This window comes from Stomoxys calcitrans, chromosome 1 (assembly GCF_963082655.1).
Source record: "Stomoxys calcitrans chromosome 1, idStoCalc2.1, whole genome shotgun sequence".
Classification (NCBI taxonomy): domain Eukaryota; kingdom Metazoa; phylum Arthropoda; class Insecta; order Diptera; family Muscidae; genus Stomoxys; species Stomoxys calcitrans.
The window spans coordinates 117,157,824-117,178,866 of record NC_081552.1 but is presented as its reverse complement, the minus strand read 5'-3'; positions in this window follow the sequence as shown (position 1 = coordinate 117,178,866).

Below are 21,043 nucleotides of genomic sequence, written 5' to 3'. Positions count from 1 at the left end.
TTTGCACAAATACTTATTATTAGTGTAGGTCGGTTGGTATTGTAAATGGGCCATATCGGTCCATGTTTTGATATAGCTGCCATATAAACCGATCTTGGGTCTTGACTTATTGAGCCTCTAGAGTGCGCATTTCTTATCCGATTGGGATGAAATTTTGCACGACGTGTTTTCTTATGATATCCAACAACTGTGCCAAGTATGGTTTAAATCCGTTCATAACCTGATATAGCTGCCATATAAACCGATCTTGGGTCTTGACTTCTTGAGCCTCTAGCGTGCGCAATTCTTATCTGATTGGAATGGAATTTCGCACGACGTGTTTTGTTATGATACCCAACAAGTGTGCCAAGTATGGTTAGAATCCGCCCATAACCTGATATAGCTGCCATATAAACCGATCTTGGGTCTTGACTTCTTGAGCCTCTAGAGGGCACAATTCTTATCCGATTTGAATGAAATTTTGCATGACGTATTTTATTTTTACTTTCAATAACTGTGTCAAATAAGGTTCAAATCGGTTCATAACCTGATATAGCTGCCATATAAACCGATCTGGGATCTTGACTTCTTGACCCCTAGAGGTCGCAATTATTATCCGATATGCCTGCAATTTTGTACGACGGATCCTCTCATGACCATCAACAAACGTGTTTATTATGGTCTGAATCGGTCAATAGCCCGATACAGATCCTATATAAATCGTTCTCTCTATTTTACTTCGTGAGCCCCAATGGCCGCAATTCTTATACGAATTGGCTGAAATTTTACACAGGTCTCCAACATATAATTTAATTGTGGTCCGAACCGGACCATATCTTGATATCGTTTTAATAGCAGAGCAACTCTTTTCTTATATCCTTTTTTGCCTAAGAAGAGATGCCGGAAAAAGGACACGACAAATGCGATCCATGGTGGAGGGTAAATAGGATTCGGCCCGGCTGAACTTAGCACGCTTTTACTTGTTTTTTATTTGTGCTCTTTGTTAAATTCCCAATTACATACGGCTGTTTTTTGACAATTTTTATCTCTAAACACTTTTTGTTTCGCTTTTTATTTATTGTAACCTAGTTTATTTATTAAGAACCTACTTTAGTCGGATGTATTATATAATAATAAATCTATACTCTAATTATAAGATTATTATCTTGTTGTGTAGACAATAAATCTATAAATAAATAAATAAAAAAAAAATTATCCATTCAATATTCGCACATTTTGGTACCAAAAAGTGCAAAAGAGTACGAAATAGCTTTTCTTCGCCTACAGCGAACGGAGACTGCTAAAATTAAGCAATATGACAAACACTATCGCGGTCTTGAAAAAAATACAAGATGTGGGAGAAGACGTACTAATAGTGGTGGTACCGAGGAAGAATATGTTGGGCAACTAGAATATATTTCTGTACCCTCCACCATAGGATGTAATACTGGTATACTAATTTCGTCATTCTGATTGTAACTACTCGAAATATTCGTCTGAGACCCCATAAAGTATATATATTCTTGATCGTCGTGAAATTTTATGTCGATCTAGCCATGTCCATCCGTCTGTCCGTCCGTCCGTCTGTCTGTCGAAAGCACGCTAACTTCCGAAGGAGTAAAGCTAGCCGCTTGAAATTTTGCACAAACACTTCTTATTAGTGTAGGTCGGTTGGTATTGTAAATGGGCCATATCGGTCCATGTTTTAATATAGCTGCCATATAAACCGATCTTGGGTCTTGACTTCTTGAGCCTCTAGAGTGCGCAATTCTTATCCGACTGGGATGAAATTTTGCTCGACGTGTTTTGTTATGATATCCAACAACTGTGTTAAGTATGGTTCAAATCAGTTTATAATCTGATATAGCTACCATATAAACCGATCTTGGGTCTTGACTTCTTAAGCCTCTAGAGTGCGCAATTCTTATCCGATTGGAATGAAATTTTGCTCGACGTGTTTTGCTATGATATTCAACAACTGTGCCAAGTATGGTTCAAATCGGTGCATAACCTGATATAGCTGCCATATAAACCGATCTGGGGTCTTGACTTCTTGAGCCTCTTGAGTGCGCAATTCTTATCCGATTGGAATGAAATTTCGCACGACGTGTTTTCTTATGATATCCAATAACTGTGCCAAGTATGGTTCAAATCGGCCCATAACCTGATATAGCTGCCATATAAACCGATCTTGACTTCTTGACTTCTTGAGCCTCTAGAGGGCGCAATTCTTATCCAATTTGAATGCATTTTGGCACGTAGTATTTTGTTATGATATCCAACAAGTGTGCCAAGTATGGTTTAAATCGGTTCATAACCTGATATAGCTGTCATATAAACGGATCTGGGGACTTGACTTCTTGAGCTTCTAGAGGGCGCAATTATTATCCGATTTGGCTGAAATTTTGCAAGACGTTTTGTATTGTTACTTTCAACAACTATGTCAAATAAGGTACAAGTCGGTTCATAACCTGATATAGCTGTCATATAAACCGATCTGGGACCTTGACTTCTTGAGCCTCTAGAGGTCGCAATTATTATCCGATTTGCCTGAAATTTTGTACGACGGATTCTCTCATGACCATTAACATACGTGTTTATTATGGTCTGAATCTGTCTATAGCCCGATACAGCTCCCATATAAATCGATCTCTCTATTTTACTTCTTGAGCCCCCAAAGGGTGCAATTCTTATTCGAATTGGCTGACTTTTTACACAGGTCTCCAACATATAATTTAATTGTGGACCAAACCGGACCATATCTTGATATCGCTCTAATAGCAGAGCAAATCTTTTCTTATATCATTGTTTTGCCTAAAAAGAGATGTCGGGAAATGCGATCCATGGTGGAGGGTATATAAGATTCGGCCCGGCCGAACTTAGCACGCTTTTACTTGTTTATTTGTACATTTTGCTACTCAAACGTACAAAATGGTACATTCTTTGCGAATTTAGCTAAAGAACTAAAAATTAGGATACGGTTATACCTGACTATAATTATTCGCCGGTTAGAAGATTTGCTTTTAATTCGTACATTTATGTACTAAAACATACAAAATTGTGCTTTCCTCACAGAGTGATTTCTTTGAAAATTTCACAGATTGAGGAAAGTGATCCGGAAGGAGCAATAGGCTATATAATTTTGTGATATCGCAAGGGGGCGGCCCCAAAAGTACCACCAAAAAATTAAAGCTGACCGATCGGGATAGCATGGGACTCAACTGAAAGGTATTTGAGAGTAGAATATAAATTTGATATCAAACGTTGAGACCAAGTACCTAGAGGATTGCTCCGACCCCAAAACCCCTGCAAATAGGCATATTGGACGATAATAACAATTGGACGATAATAACATGGATATCGGAAGGGGATTGACCCTCCCTCGTTACCCCAAAAACACCACCTTAAAAATCAAAAGTGAACCGATAGGGAAAATATGGGTATCAAATGAAAGGTATTGGAGAGTAGAATACGAATATGATATTAAAAATTTGGTCCAAGTATCCAAGGGGTCGCCCAACCCCAAAAACTCCCCCAAACAGACATATTAGGCGTACATATCTATATGGGACTCAAATGAAAGGTCGTCTGGAGTAGATTACGACTACAACATACAAAATAAGGTACAGATATTTTGGGGGTTGTCCCACCCCCAAAAATCCCCCAAATGGGCATATTAGCCTATCTCGCCCATGTGGGATTCAAATGAAAGGTATTTGGGAGTAGAATACGAGTATGACATTAAAATTTGTATCCAAGAATCTGGATAGCGCTTTACCTTCTAGAAGTGCTTCAAATAGGTTAATTGGCCTATTAGACAACATATACAGTTTTCTAATTTGTGCTCAAGTGTCAGAAGAAGTAAGTCAACCTTCCTATAGACGTCCCCACCAAATGGCTGTATAGACCTATCATGACATTATGGGGTTAACAATATTATTTGAGGTTGTGGCCTGCGAATCTGATAACTTTATTCTGGTAATAAATCTAGGGGACCAAATCACCTTAAATCAGTCGATAGGATACTGTGTAATTTAATTAATTTAAGGATAAAAAAACTATGTACCCTTAAATTATTATTTAGTTTTTTTTTAGGTGCAAACCGTAGCTCCTCTGTGGCCACCACAGTAACAATAGGAATATATTTTACATATCAAACTGTTTTTCCAATTAAAATTGTAGCTCATCGATAAGGGACCTTTCTTTCCCAGGCAAGTCCAAGCGATGTGTCGCTTGGCTACACTCTTTTGTTCAAAAGTATTACATGGTTTAATTATTAAGAAGTGCCGCCACCAATAGTGTGGGGATGGCCATCACAAAGTTTATTCTAATGTCCTCGCTAGGCTTCGAGCCCAGGCGTTCAGCGGTACAGGTGGTCATGTACTCATCTGCGCAAATGTGGCTACCACTTATATAGACTGGCAAAATAATTCCGTAGACCAGAAAATTGAATAATAGGGCAATTTCAATTGATTAAAAAAGACTAAATGATGAATATTTAATAAGTAATCACATAGACAACTACCATATGATGAACAATGTTATAGGCGTTAAGCCACTCCAAGAGAGTAGCAATAACATTTAGACAAAACAAATTAAATATAATTTCTATAGAGTAAAGAATTGAGAAGAAACAAGTAAAAGCGTGCTAAGTTCGGCCGGGCCGAATCTTATATACCCTCCACCATGGATCGCATTTGTCGAGTTGTTTTCCCGGCATCTCTTCTTAGGCTAAAGAGGATATAAGAAAAGAGTTGCTCTGCTATTAAAACGATATCAAGATATGGTCCGGTTCGGACCACAATTAAGTTAAATGTTGGAGACCTGTGTAAAATTTCAGCCAATTCGTATAAGAATTGCGCCCATTGGGGCTCACGAAGTAAAATAGAGAGAACGATTTATATGGGATCTGTATCGGGCTATAGACCGATTCAGAACATAATAAACACGTTTGTTGATGGTCATGAGAGGATCCGTCGTACAAAATTTCAGGCATATCGGATAATAATTGCGACCTCTAGGGGTCAAAAAGTCAAGATTCCAGATCGGTTTATATGGCAGCTATATCAGGTTATGAACCGATTTGAACCTTATTTGACACAGTTGTTGAAAAAATAAAATACGTCATGCAAAATTTCAGCCAAATCGGATAGGAATTGCGGCTTCTAGAAGCTCAAGAAGTCAAATCCCCAGATCTGTTTATATGACAGCTATATCAGGTTATGGACCGATTTCAACCATACTTGGCGCAGTTGTTGAATATCATGACGAAATACCTCGTGCAAAAACTCATTCAAATCGGATAAGGATTGTGCCCTCTAGAGGTGCAAGAAGTCAAGACCCAAGATCGGTTTATATGGCAGCTATATCAGGTTATGGACCGATTTCAACCATACTTGGCACAGTTATTGGATATAATAACAAAACACATAGTACAAAATTTCATTTCAATCGGATAAGAATTGCGCACTCTAGAGGCTCAAGAAGTCAAGACCCAAGATCGGTTTATATGGCAGCTATATCAGGTTATGAACCGATTTCAACCATACTTGGCACAGTTGTTGGATATCATAACAAAACACGTCGTGCAAAATTTCATTCTGATAGGATAAGAATTGCGCACGCTAAAGGCTCAAGAAGTCAAGACCCAAGATCGGTTTATATGGCAGCTATATCAGGTTATGAACCGATTTAAACCATACTTGGCACAGTTGTTGGGTATCATAACAAAACACGTCGTGCGAAATTCCATTCCAATCGGATAAGAATTGCGCCCTCTAGAGGCTCAAGAAGTCAAGACCCAAGATCGGTTTATATGGCAGCTATATCAGGTTATGGACCGATTTCAACCATACTTGGCACAGTTATTGGATATAATAACAAAACACATAGTACAAAATTTCATTTCAATCGGATAAGAATTGCGCACTCTAGAGGCTCAAGAAGTCAAGACCCAAGATCGGTTTATATGGCAGCTATATCAGGTTATGAACCGATTTCAACCATACTTGGCACAGTTGTTGGATATCATAACAAAACACGTCGTGCAAAATTTCATTCTGATAGGATAAGAATTGCGCACGCTAAAGGCTCAAGAAGTCAAGACCCAAGATCGGTTTATATGGCAGCTATATCAGGTTATGAACCGATTTCAACCATACTTGGCATAGTTGTTGAATATCATAAGAAAACACTTTGTGCAAAATTTCATCCCAATCGGATAAGAATTGCGCACTCTAGAGGCTCAAGAAGTCAAGACCCTAGATCGGTTTATATGGCAGCTATATCAAAACATGGACCGATATGGCCCATTTACAATACCAACCGACCTACAATAATAAGAAGTATGTGTGCAAAATTTCAAGCAGCTAGCTTTACTCCTTCGAAAGTTAGCGTGCTTTCGACAGACAGACGGACGGACGGACGGACGGACGGACGGACGGACGGACAGACGGACGGACATGGCCAGATCGACATAAAATGTCGCGACGATCAAGAATATATATACTTTATGGGGTCTCAGACGAATATTTCGAGTAGTTACAAACAGAATGACGAAATTAGTATACCCCCCATCTTATGGTGGAGGGTATAAAAATTTGTAGAAATTGGTATACAATTTTGGGATCAAATATCCTGGGGGGACGCCCCATCCCTAAACCCACCCGAACGGACATTTTTACCGATTGGGACCATATGGGTATCATATGAAAGGTATTTAAAAGTAGAGTACGAACTTGGTATACAAATTTCACCCTAAGTGTTCGGGGTCCCTCACTCCCAAAAAGCCCCCAACAGGATACTTTACCGTTTTGGTCAATATGGGTGTCAAATGAAAGGTATTAAAAAGGAGAGAACAAATCTGACACAAAAATTTATCTCTTAGCGTCTGAGGGGTCTCCCTACCCCTACGAAATATTGATTCGGATTTCATTGAGTGCACGTTGTACAATGCATATAAACGGGTACATTTTGCTTCAGATAAAGACTATTTTTCTTGTCTGCTTTCGTAGTAGGAAATTCGCACGAAGGCAACTTGGTTGATTTGGCAACCAAGTTGATTGTGTGTGTAAAGACACGTACACACACAAACCTAGTTTTTTTATAAGAGAAAACAAATAGTTTGTAAACAATTTGTGTGCGAGTAATTTCCCATTACTCACTGTAGCGGCTATGTATTCGAGATAAAAATACTCCCAAGTACAGAAAAAAATACTCCCAAGTACTCAACAGCAACTTGTTCGTTTTATTCTGTCTTCAATGTATCGCACTTCAGTAGTCTTGAAATAAAGGGTGATTTTTTGAGGTTAGGATTTTCATGCATTAGTATTTGACAGATCACGTGCGATTTCAGACATGGTGTCAAAGAGAAAGATGCTCAGTATGCTTTGACATTTCATCATGAATAGACTTACTAACGAGCAACGCTTGCAAATCATTGAATTTTATTACCAAAATCAGTGTTCGGTTCGAAATGTGTTCATTCACCGTAACGTGCGTCCAACAGTATCTTTGAAAAAATACGGTCCAATGATTCCACCAGCGTACAAACCACACCAAACAGTGCGTTTTTCGGGATGCATGGGCAGTTCTTGAACGGCTTCTGGTTGCTCTTCACTCCAAATGCGGCAATTTTGCTTATTTACGTAGCCATTCAACCAGAAATGAGCCTCATCGCTGAACAAAATTTGTCAAATTTTGAACACATTTCGAACCGAACACTGATTTTGGTAATAAAATTCAATGATTTGCAAGCGTTGCTCGTTAGTAAGTCTATTCATGATGAAATGTCAAAGCATACTGAGCATCTTTCTCTTTGACACCATGTCTGAAATCCCACGTGATCTGTCAAATACTAATGCATGAAAATCCTAACCTCAAAAAAATCACCCTTTACATCATGTGGGTTCAGTGTTCACGAGTTCAGCAAAAACAGTTACCAATGAATGGCTTTGTGCGGGGCTTTGGTGTCCACGGGGCCTACACAACTTTAAAAACTTCCAAAACGGGCATGAATGTCGAAAGTCACAAAATGTGTATTAAATGAAATTTCTTTGGGAGTTGACTACGACTCTGGTATACACATTTGGGAGAGTCTGGGACCGGTCCAGCCACAAAATACCCTTCAATAGGACGTGTAGTTCGATCTGGATAATATGGGATCGAATCTAATGTTTATATAAGTATCTAAGTAGCTGGGTCACGTCCTACCGTTCAGCAGGACATGTAGACCGCAACAATAAAGAACTCAAATAAATTGTCTATTGGGTCTTAGCGTCAGGTTGACTCTCTCCTCCCAATATAAACAACACCAAACTGTCATGTAGGACGACTGAGAATATATGGTACACAAATGAAAGAACGTGTCAGAAGGCAATCCCCCTCCCCCCATCCCACCCAAAACAAAAAGGAATTAAAAATAATATTTGAAGGCTGCTGAGGATAAAATATGGCAGCAATAAAAGGTCATTGGTAGTAGAGTACACTTTTGGCCCTCAAAATAGAATAGACACAGGAAGGACCTTCGGGTCTTAAAAATGTGCCCAAGTGGTAGCTTTGAAATATGTCTTCGAAAGTAGATAACCAATACAAAAAAAAAAATTAATTAGTGTGAAGACCTGATGGGCTACGGGTCTTGAGAAAAATCAATTATCAAAAGGCCATGTTGTAGCGAAGCGCACCTGGCCAGCTAGTAGTTTATATAGCTCGGCGGAATGCGTTATTTATTTTGGTTTGGGGCAAGTTTCTGGTGTTATTGTTTCGATTGCAATCCGCAGATTTATTCCACATAGATACTAACTTTTTTATACCCTCCACCATAAGATGGCAGGTATACTAATTTCGTCATTCTGTTTGTAACTACTCGAAATATTCGTCTGAGACCCCATAAAGTATATATATTCTTGATCGTCGCGACATTTTATATCGATCTAGCCATGTCCGTCCGTCTGTCCGTCCGTCCGTCCGTCTGTCTGTCGAAAGCACGCTAACTTCCGAAGGAATAAAGCTAGCCGCTTGAAATTTTGCACAAATACTTCTTATTAGTGTAGGTCGGTTGGTATTGTAAATGGGCCATATCGGTCCATGTTTTGATATAGCTGCCATATAAACCGATCTTGGGTCTTGACTTCTTGAGCCTCTAAAGTGCGCAATTCTTATCCGATTGGAATGAAATTTTGCCCGACGTGTTTTCTTATGATATCCAACAACTGTGCCAAGTATGGTTCAAATCGGTTCATAACCTGATATAGCTGCGATATAAACCGATCTTGGGTCTTGATTTCTTGAGCCTCTAGAGGGCAAAGTTCTTATCCGATTCGAATGAGTTTTTGCACGAAGTATTTCGTCATCATATCCAACAACTGTGCCAAGTACGGTTGAAATCGGTCCATAACCTGATATAGCTGTCATATAAACAGATCTAGGGATTTGACTTCTTGAGCTTCTTGAGCTTCTAGAGGGCGCAATTCCTATCCGATTTGGCTAAAATTTTGCATGACGTATTTTATTTTTACTTTCAACAACTGTGTCAAATAAGGTTCAAATCGGTTCATAACCTGATATAGCTGCCATATAAACCGATCTGGGATCTTGACTTCTTGATCCCTAGAGGTCGCAATTATTATCCGATATGCCTGAAATTTTGTACGACGGATCCTCTCATGACCATCAACAAACGTGTTTATTATGTTCTGAATCGGTCTATAGCCCGATACAGATCCCATATAAATCGTTCTCTCTATTTTACTTCGTGAGCCCCAATGGGCGGAATTCTTATACGAATTGGCTGAAATTTTACACAGGTCTCCAACATATAATTTAATTGTGGTCCGAACCGGACCATATCTTGATATCTATGATAATAGCAGAGCAACTCTTTTCTTATATCCTTTTTAGCCTAAGAAGAGATGCCGGTTAAACAACTCGACAAATGCGATCCATGGTGGAGGGTATATAAGATTCGGCCCGGCCGAACTTAGCACGCTTTTACTTGTTTTATCTAAATAGGGAAGCTAAATATATTAATAGTGTAATGTCGCAATTGGGAACTGATAGGGTCAGACACGTGGCGTAGCATATTAAATGAGATATAATGTCATAACGACGATTGTAGAATGTATTTCTAAATTCGAAAACAGCCCTTAACTGTCGCAGATCTCTCACGAGATGGCTAAGCAGTTCAAAATTCACCTGTTCTGGATGCCGGGCACAGAGATATCCCCGGGAATTTTGAGCAGGCGAGCTTGCGAGACTAGGAACTGCCTTACACATTCCAGGGAAAGTGGAATCGGTTGGTATGCCTCTAGCGACATGTCAACTAGATCTTCAGATCAGACCCGAAAGGCAACGAATGACAGATGGTCATAAAGGGGGGTTGTGAACACTCGAAAATTATGTGACCTAATCTAGACTTGAAGAGGTCTACCGCTCTGCTGCCGCTGGGTAGAACAGACGTGTCAGTTATTGTGACCATCATGACAGGTCAGTGCCTGATCTAAAAAACATACTAACAGGCTGAAGATTGTAAATAACGACTTTTGCAGAAGTTGGAAGACCGAAAAAGATACATTACATTATAGTTTCATGCATACTTATTGAGCATTCAAAATGCGCATTGGTATGCTGGAATATTTTCGTATTGCTTCCAACGCAGGAACAATTTTTTGCTGGGGAATTTTGCGCTTTTTATACCCTCCACCATAGGATATACTAATTTCGTCATTCTGTTTGTAACTACTCGAAATATTCGTCTGAGACCCCAGAAAGTATATATATTCTTCATCGTCGCGTGATTTTATGTCGATCTAGCCATGTCCGCCCGTCTGTCCGTCTGTCTGTCGAAAGCACGCTAACTTCCGAATGAGTAAAGCTGGCCGCTTGAAATTTTGCACAAATACTTCTTATTAGTGTAGGTCGGTTGGTATTGTAAATGGGCCAATTCGGTCTATGTTTTGAAATAGCTGTCATATGAACCGATCTTGGGTCTTGATTTCTTGAGCCTCTAAGGTGCGCAATTCTTATCCGATTCGAATGAAATTTTGCACGACGTGTTTTGTTATTATATCCAACAACTGTGCCAAGTATGGTTCAAATCGGTCCTTAACCTGATATAGCTGTCATATAAACAGATCTGGGGACTTGACTTCTTGAGCCTCTAGAGGGCGCAATTCCTATCCGATTGGAATGAAATTTTGCACGACGTGTTTAGTTATGATATCCAACAACTGTGCCAAGTATAGTTCAAATCGGTCCTTAACCTGATATAGCTGTTATATAAACAGATCTGGAGACTTGACTTCTTGAGCTTCTAGAGGGCGCAATTCCTATCCGATTGGAATGAAATTTTGCACGACATGTTTTGTTATGATATCCAACAACTGTGCCAAGTATTGTTCAAATCGGTCTATAATCTGATATATAAACCGATCTTGGGTCTTGACTTCTTGAGCCTCTAGAGTGTGCAATTCTTATCCGATTGGCAATTCTTATTCGAATTGGCTGACATTTAATACAGGTCTCCAACATATAATTTAATTGTGGTCCAAACCGGACCATATCTTGATTTCGCTCTAATAGCAGAGCAAATCTTTTCTTATTTCCTTTTTTTGCCTAAGAAGAGATGCCAGGAAAAGAACTCGACAAATGCGAACTTAGCATGCTTTTACTTGTTCTCTCTTTTTTTGGTCCAGGGACGAACGCTGTTGTTTGTGGTAAAAATAGTTTCAGATTTAGATATAGCTCCCATTTACCTGTATCACCCTATTTGCACTTAAAAGGCCGTAGTAACTAAAATTTTCAACCTATCTGCAAAAAATTGGCAATGGTTTGTTTGCAAAATTTTATTAAACTCGGTTAATATTTAAATATAGCTACCGCATTTATGTAACGCCCGATTTGTACGTAGTGACTTTAAATTCAATCGATCTGCACTAGGTTTGGCATTAAAATCGGATTAGATTTTCATTCATTTTTCAAGTTACATCAAAATCGATTCAGATCTAGGATTCGGAGTGGAGCGTGGCGCGGAGCTGACCTTTTTTTGCCGGAGCGGTAGGGAAATTTTTTGAACCCGGAGCGAAGCTTTATTATGCACATTATTTTGGTCTACGAACTTGTTATTTTGGCGAATTTAACCTTTACAGACTCACTTAGACAATTTTCAAGTCCATTGTGATACCACAGTAGCGACAGACCAAGGCTTCTGGCGGGAATCGAACCCACGACCCCTGCACTTGTAATCCAAGCACGCTACCAACTCGGCTACCGAGGCGCCCTTTCGACCCTAATAAGTTTATATATTCTATTGGGTTGCCCAAAAAGTAATTGCGGATTTTTCATATAGTCGGCGTTGACAAATTTTTTCACAGCTTGTGACTCTGTAATTGCATTCTTTCTTCTGTCAGTTATCAGCTGTTACTTTTAGCTTGCTTTAGAAAAAAGTGTAAAAAAAGTATATTTGATTAAAGTTCATTCTAAGTTTTATTAAAAATGCATTTACTTTCTTTTAAAAATCCGCAATTACTTTTTGGGCAACCCAATAGATCGTCGTAAAATTCTAAGATGATTTAACGATGTCTGTCTGTCTGTTGTAATCGCGCTACAGCCTTCAAAAATTGAGATATTGAGCTAAAGTTTGGCACGGATTCGTATTTTGTCTATACGCAGGTTAAATTCTTAAAAGAGCAAAATCCGAGAATATTTTTATATATAGCAGCAATATAAACCGATTTCCTGGTTTAGGGTCTTAAGCCCATAAAAGAAGCATTTCCCAGTGGCGGAATCATATATCGCTCCCAACATATAGGCATATAAATATACCTCTTTTAGGAGTCAATCCACCATCAGTCACAACTTCTCAAAATATGCATGCTATAACACATATTTTCGACTTTTTTCCCTTGAGCGAAAATGCTCTTACACCTACCCGCACAACTTCTCAAAATTGTTGTTTTAATATGCCTGTTTATCGGCTCCAAAAGATGCGATACTTACTGCTCCTTCATTTCTTACAATAGGGCAGTAAACATGCCTCAATTTCAGCTCAAAATGATCCAATGCACATTAATTTTAACATTCTTTTCTACTCTATATATTAAAGTTTCGCGTGATTTACTGACTGACTAAACACTGACCAGCCTACAACTCTTAAGCTAGAATTATTAAATTTTACACGAATGGTGGTCTTAGGTCGTACACGCGGTGTAAGATTTGGCGATATTCGTTCGTTAAGGTACTAAATAGTACCAATATATTACGAAATGGTGCATGTTTGTGCAGTGTGAACGGAAAGTGAGAATAATTTAGGGCTCAAATTAAGAAGTTCTTGAAAAATTGGATTAGTGAAAAAAAAATTTCCAAAATAGTACTGGAAATGGGAGAAAAAGTACTTTTAGTGCTGCGTTAAGTACAATTTGGTACATTCTTTGTAACTGAGTAAGAGCTCTTAATTTTGAAACTTAAATACACCATGGCAAACTTAATTGGAAGATTAGAAGAGTTTTTGGAAATTTGTACTTTTAGGTACTAAAAAAAATACCAACAATTTACGAATTTAGAAATTTGTCTTAAAAGACCTCTGCTACAAAATTATGAGGATGAAAAATAGTAATGGAAAAATAGTACTGGTAATAGGAGAAAATGTACGTTAAGTACCGCATTTGGTACTTTCTTTACAGATGGAGTTAGAAGTCTAAAATTTGCATGTAGGTACAACTAGGAAATATATAATGGGTGGCAAAATGATCTTTTCACAACTCGAAAATTTTGGTACCAAAATTGGTACCATTTGGTACTTTCTTTGCAGATTGAGCTGGAGGTCTGAAATTTGGTATTTAGGTACAAGTAGGCAAAATATGTTAGATGTCTAAATAATCTCTTTAAAATTTTAACAGTTTGGTACCAAAATTGGTACCATTTGTTACTTTCTTTATAGAATAAGCTACAGGTCTGAAATTTGGCATGTAGGTACAACTACGAAAAATATGATAGGTGACTAGATTAGGTTGACAAGAGGATGCGGATATTCATCTGCCCCCTGCCACTATGGACATACACCTAAGCCAGTTATTGGCTTGTTGTGCCCCTAAGGGAAATGGGATAGGTCCCAAACCTGTCACGGGACAGGTCCTCTGGTGATAGGGACCGGTCCCAGTTCTCGCCTTCTTACATGGAAAAAACCTATCACTCTTGTCGCTCGAGGTAACGAATTGCCATCATTCTAACACCGTAGGATAGGTCCTGCGACAGTTCTAAAAGGATGAGTATACTTTGCAAGTTTTTTTTTTTAAGAATATAGCATTAGTAAGCAAATATATTTAACGGTTTAGTAATTTTTATCAATAATTAAGCGACTTTTTAAAAAATAATAAAAAATCGGTTTATGTCTGGTATTGTGTCCTCACCCAAGTGCCGGTGTCTGTAAGCAGCGGAAGCGGATCAATAACATACATAGGAAATGCTCCAAAGTTTCATCATCTGCCACACATGCTTTACACACGCTATCACTTGCCGTACCGATTTTGCATAAGTGAGCTCGTAGTCCTATGTGTCCTGAGTCGACACGAAAGGCATCGTGTTTACCAAGTTAATTGACGGCAGTCCTCTGGCCTTCACTGCCAAATCGTTTGCAAATTAATCCTCCTTACTCCGCTAGGGCCTTGCACCCTTGTGGGGACAGCTAGAATTAAGCAACTTGATATGAATTATCAGTCCTGACAAATATACGATATGTCGTAACAAATCGTACCAGAAGTTGAAGAAAACTTACTAATTGTGGTGTAATTGGTACCTTTAAAGCATATATTGGGTGACTAGAAGACTTTTTGAAACTCGTACATATAGGTACCTAAACGTTCAAAATAGAAGATTTTTTTGAAATTCTTTCAATTAATTTCTACAACGTAGAAAATGGTATTCTTTTGCACATTGGGCTAAAGCTCTAAAATTTGAAATGCAGTTATACCTTGCCAGTAAAGGCAACTAAAAGATTTTTTTTAATATTTACATTTAGGTACTAAAACGTACAAAATGGCACTTTTCTTATGTATTGAGCTGGTGCTCTGAAACTCGGAATACAGTTACACTTTGGCAGTATGTGTTGAGTGACTAGAAGATATTTGTGATATTCGTATATTTATGTACTAAAACGAACAACGTTGAATTTTTATGGAGCTAAACTCTGTAGACTTAGATGAAGAAACAAATAAACAACCAAACAAACATTATAATTGCTATTTTCACTGATGTATTTAGTTACAACTAGCATCCCGGCGGTCCGCTTCGTCAAGGTATAGCTATATCCCAATTTTGAGAGCTTAAGATCACTTTGTAAAAAAAGTACAATTTTGTATGTTTTAGTACCTAAAGGCACGAATTAAGAACAAATCTTCCAGTCGCCCTATATTTAATGTTAAAGTTAACCCAATTCCAATTTTGAGTGCTCTAGGTCAATTTGTAGAGAAAGTACCATTTTGTATGTTTTAGTACCTAAATGTACGATTTTGAAAAAAAAAATCTTCTGATCGCCCAAAACTTGCCGTCAAGGTTAAGATGTATCTCAATTTTGAGAGCTTTATCTTACTCCGTAAAGAATGTACTATTTCGCACGCTTGAGTACTTAAATGAACGAACAAAAAAATATCTTCTTCTTCCATATGTTGTATTTTGGTAAAGACTGCGATAATGTTTGTCAAATTGCTTAATTCTAGCTGCTCCCGTTCGCTGCATGCAGAGATGAGCTCTTGTGTATTATTTTACACTTTCTGCTATAACAATGTACGATTTTTTTCCTCGTTGTACCTACATGCCAAATTTCAGAATCCTAGCTCCATCTGTAAAGAAATAAGCAAATGGTACCAAAATATAGCAATCCATCGTATTTTTCATCGTTGTATCTACATGCCAAATTTCGGACCTGTTGCTACATCTATAAAGAAAGTACCGTATAGTACCAATTTTGGTACCAAAATTTATGAATTTTGAATAGATCATTTTGTCACCCTTCATATTTTTCCTAGTTGTACCTACATGCCAAATTACAGACCTCCAGTACTACTTTCCAATTTTCATCCGCCCTGTACAAAGCTCACCCATTTCGTACATTTTTTGGTACTTTTTTTAGTATTTAAATGTACAAATTTCCAAAAACTCTTCTTGCCATCCAATTAATTTTACTATGGTGTACCTAAGTTCCAAAATTCGAAGCTCTAACTCAATTTACAAAGAAAGTACCAAATAGTACCAATTGCGGCACTAACTGCCACTACCTGTACTATCTTGGAAAATGTTTCCCACCAAATCCTATATTTTCGAGACGTTCTTTAATTTAAGCCCAAAATCATAATTCTAGACCTATTTGTTCGTGCTGGGTAAAAACACACAATTTTAAATTATTTTTAGTACCTAAACGTATGAATTTCACAAAATCCCGTCTTTTTCCGTGCCTATGATCCAATACCAACATTTATGCAAGATTTCATGATTCTACCTTTACCCGTTTGGGCTGGACGACGATCAGTCAGTTAGTCACGCTATTCTTTTATATATTTTGACAATGACATAGAAATGAAAATTAATAAAAAACAAGTAAAAGCGTGCTAAGTTCGGCCGGGCCGAATCTTATATACCCTCCACCATGGATCGCATTTGTCGAGTTCTTTTCCCGGCATCTCTTCTTAGGCAAAAAAGGATATAAGAAAAGAGTTGCTCTGCTATTAAAACGATATCAAGATATGGTCCGGTTCGGACCACAATTATATTATATGTTGGAGACCTGTGTAAAATTTCAGCCAATTCGTATAAGAATTGCGCCCATTGGGGCTCACGAAGTAAAATAGAGAGAACGATTTATATGGGATCTGTATCGGGCTATAGACCGATTCAGACCATAATAAACACGTTTGTTGATGGTCATGAGAGGATCCATCGTACAAAATTTCAGGCAAATCGGATAATAATTGCGACCTCTAGGGGTCAAGATCCCAGATCGGTTTATATGACAGCTATATCAGGTTATGAACCGATTTGAACCTTATTTGACACAGTTGTTGAAAGTAAAAATAAAATACGTCATGCAAAATTTCAGCCAAATCGGATAGGAATTGCGCCCTCTAGAAGCTCAAGAAATCAAATCCCCAGATCTGTTTATATGACAGCTATATCAGGTTATAGACCGATTTCAACCATACTTGGCACAGTTGTTGGATATCATATCGAAATACTTCGTGCAAAACTTCATACAAATCGGATAAGAATTGTGCCCTCTAGAGGCTCAAGAAATCAAGACCACAGATCGGTTCATATGGCAGCTATATCAGGTTATGGACCGATTTGAACCATACTTGGCACAGTTGTTGGATATCATAAGAAAACACGTCGTGCAAAATTTCATCCAGATCGCATAAGAATTGCGCACGCTAGAGACTCAAGAAGTCAAGACCTAAGATCGGTTTATATGGCAGCTATATCAGGTTAGGAACCGATTTAAACCATACTTGGCACAGTTGTTGGATATCATAGCAAAACACGTCGTGCAAAATTTCATTCCAATCGAGTAAGAATTGCGCACTCTAGAGGCTCAAGAAGTCAAGACCCAAGATCGGTTTATATGACAGCTATATCAAAACATGGACCGATATGGCCCATTTACAATACCAACCGACCTACACTAATAAGAAGTATTTGTGCAAAATTTCAAGCGGCTAGCTTTACTCTTTCAGAAGTTAGCGTGCTTTCGACAGACAGACGGACGGACGGACGGACGGACAGACGGACGGACATGGCTAGATCGACATAAAATGTCACGACGATCAAGAATATATATACTTTATGGGGTCTCAAACGAATATTTCGAGTAGTTACAAACAGAATGACGAAATTAGTATACCCCCCATCTTATGGTGGAGGGTATAACAAGTTAAAGCGTGCTAAGTTCGGCCGGGCTGAATCTTATATACCCTCCACCATGGATCGCATTTGTCGAGTTCTTTTCCCGGCATCTCTTCTTAGGCAAAAAAGGATATAAGAAAAGAGTTGCTCTGCTATTAAAACGATATCAAGATATGGTCCGGTTCGGACCACAATTAAATTATATGTTGGAGACCTGTGCAAAATTTCAGCTAATTCGTATAAGAATTGCGCCCATTGGGGCTCACGAAGTAAAATAGAGAGAACGATTGTTATGGGATCTGTATCGGGCTATAGACCGATTCAGACCATAATAAACACGTTTGTTGATGAGAGGATCATGAGAGGATCCGTCGTACAAAACTGCAGGCATATCGGATAATAATTGCGACTTCTAGGTCAAGATCCCAGATCGGTTTATATGGCAGCTATATCAGGTTATGAACCGATTTGAACCTTATTTGACACAGTTGTTGAAAGTAAAAATAAAATACGTCATGCAAAATTTCAGCCAAATCGGATAGGAATTGCGCCCTCTAGAAGCTCAAGAAGTCAAATCCCCAGATCTGTTTATATGACAGCTATATCAGGTTATGGACCGATTTCAACCATACTTGGCACAGTTGTTGGGTATCATAACAAAAAACGTCGTGCGAAATTCCATTCCATTCGGATAAGAGTTGCGCCCTCTAGAGGCTCAAGAAATCAAGACCCAAGATCGGTTCATATGACAGCTATTTCAAAACATAGACCGAATTGGCCCATTTACAATGCCAACCGACCTACACTAATAAGAAGTATTTGTGCAAAATTTCAAGCGGCCAGCTTTACTCATTCGGAAGTTAGCGTGCTTTCGACAGACAGACGGACGGACGGACAGACGGACGGACATGGCTAGATCGACATAAAATGTCACGACGATCAAGAATATATATACTTTATGGGGTCTCAGACGATTATTTCGAATAGTTACAAACAGAATGGCGAAATTAGTATACCCCCCATCTTATGGTGGAGGGTATAACAAGTAAAAGCGTGCTAAGTTCGGCCGGGCCGAATCTTATATACATTCCACTATGGGTCGCATTTGTCGAGTTCTTTTCCCGGCAACTCTTCTTAGGCAAAACAAGGATATAAGAAAAGATTTGCTCTGCTATTAGAGCGATATCAAGATATGGTCCGGTTTGGACCACAATTAAATTATATGTTGGAGACCTGTGTAAAATGTCAGCCAATTCGAATAAGAATTGCGCCCTTTGTGGGCTCAGGAAGTAAAATAGAGAGATCGATTTATATGGGAGCTGTATCGGGCTATATACCGATTCAGACCATAATATACACGTATGTTAATGGTCATGAGAGAATCCGTCGTACAAAATTTCAGGCAAATCGGATAATAATTGCGACCTCTAGAGGCTCAAGAAGTCAAGATCCCAGATCGGTTTATATGGCAGCTATATTAGGTTATGAACCGATTTAAACCATATTTGGCACAGTTGTTGGATATCATAACAAAATACTACGTGCCAAAATTCATTCAAATTGGATAAGAATTGCGCCCTCTAGAGGCTCAAGAAGTCAAAACCCCAGATCGGTGTATATGGCAGCTATATTAGGTTATAGAGCGATTTGAACCATACTTGGCACAGTTGTTGGATATAATAACAAAACACGTCGTGCAAAATTTCATTCCAATCGGATAAGAATTGCACACTCTAGAGGCTCAAGAAGTCAAGACCCAAGATCGGATTATATGGCAGCTATATCAGGTTATAAAGCGATTTGAACCATACTTGGCACAGTTGTTGGATGTCATAACAAAACACATCGTGCAAAATTTCATCCCAATCGGATAAGAATTGCACACTCTAGAGGCTCAAGAAGTCAAGACCCAAGATCGGTTTATATGGCAGCTATATCAAAACATGGACCGATAGGGCCCATTTACAATACCAACCGACCTACACTAATAAGAAGTATTTGTGCAAAGTTTCAAGCGGCTAGCTTTACTCCTTCGGAAGTTAGCGTGCTTTCGACGGACGGACGGACAGACGGACGGACATGGCTAGATCGACATAAAATGTCACGACGATCAAGAATATATATACTTTATGGGGTCTCAGACTAATATTTCGAGTAGTTACAATCAGAATGATGAAATCAGTATACCCCCGTCTTATGGTGGAGGGTATAACAAGTAAAAGCGTGCTAAGTTCGGCCGGGCCGAATCTTATATACCCTCCACCATGGGTCGCATTTGTCGAGTTCTTTTCCCGGCAACTCTTCTTAGGCAAAAAAAGGATATAAGAAAAGATTTGCTCTGCTATTAGAGCGATATCAAGATATGGTCCGGTTTGGACCACAATTAAATTATATGTTGGAGACCTGTGTAAAATGTCAGCCAATTCGAATAAGAATTGCGCCCTTTGTGGGCTCAAGAAGTAAAATAGAGAGATCGATTTATATGGGAGCTGTATCGGGCTATATACCGATTCAGACCATAATATACACGTATGTTAATGGTCATGAGAGAATCCGTCGTACAAAATTTCAGGCAAATCGGATAATAATTGCGACCTCTAGAGGCTCAAGAAGTCAAGATCCCAGATCGGTTTATATGGCAGCTATATTAGGTTATGAACCGATTTAAACCATATTTGGCACAGTTGTTGGATATCATAACAAAATACTACGTGCCAAAATTCATTCAAATTGGATAAGAATTGCGCCCTCTAGAGGCTCAAGAAGTCAAAACCCCAGATCGGTGTATATGGCAGCTATATTAGGTTATAGAGCGATTTGAACCATACTTGGCACAGTTGTTGGATATAATAACAAAACACGTCGTGCAAAATTTCATTCCAATCGGATAAGAATTGCACACTCTAGAGGCTCAAGAAGTCAAGACCCAAGATCGGATTATATGGCAGCTATATCAGGTTATAAACCGATTTGAACCATACTTAGCACAGTTGTTGGATGTCATAACAAAACACATCGTGCAAAATTTCATCCCAATCGGATAAGAATTGCACACTCTAGAGGCTCAAGAAGTCAAGACCCAAGATCGGTTTATATGGCAGCTATATCAAAACATGAACCGATATGGCCCATTTACAATACCAACCGACCTACACTAATAAGAAGTATTTGTGCAAAA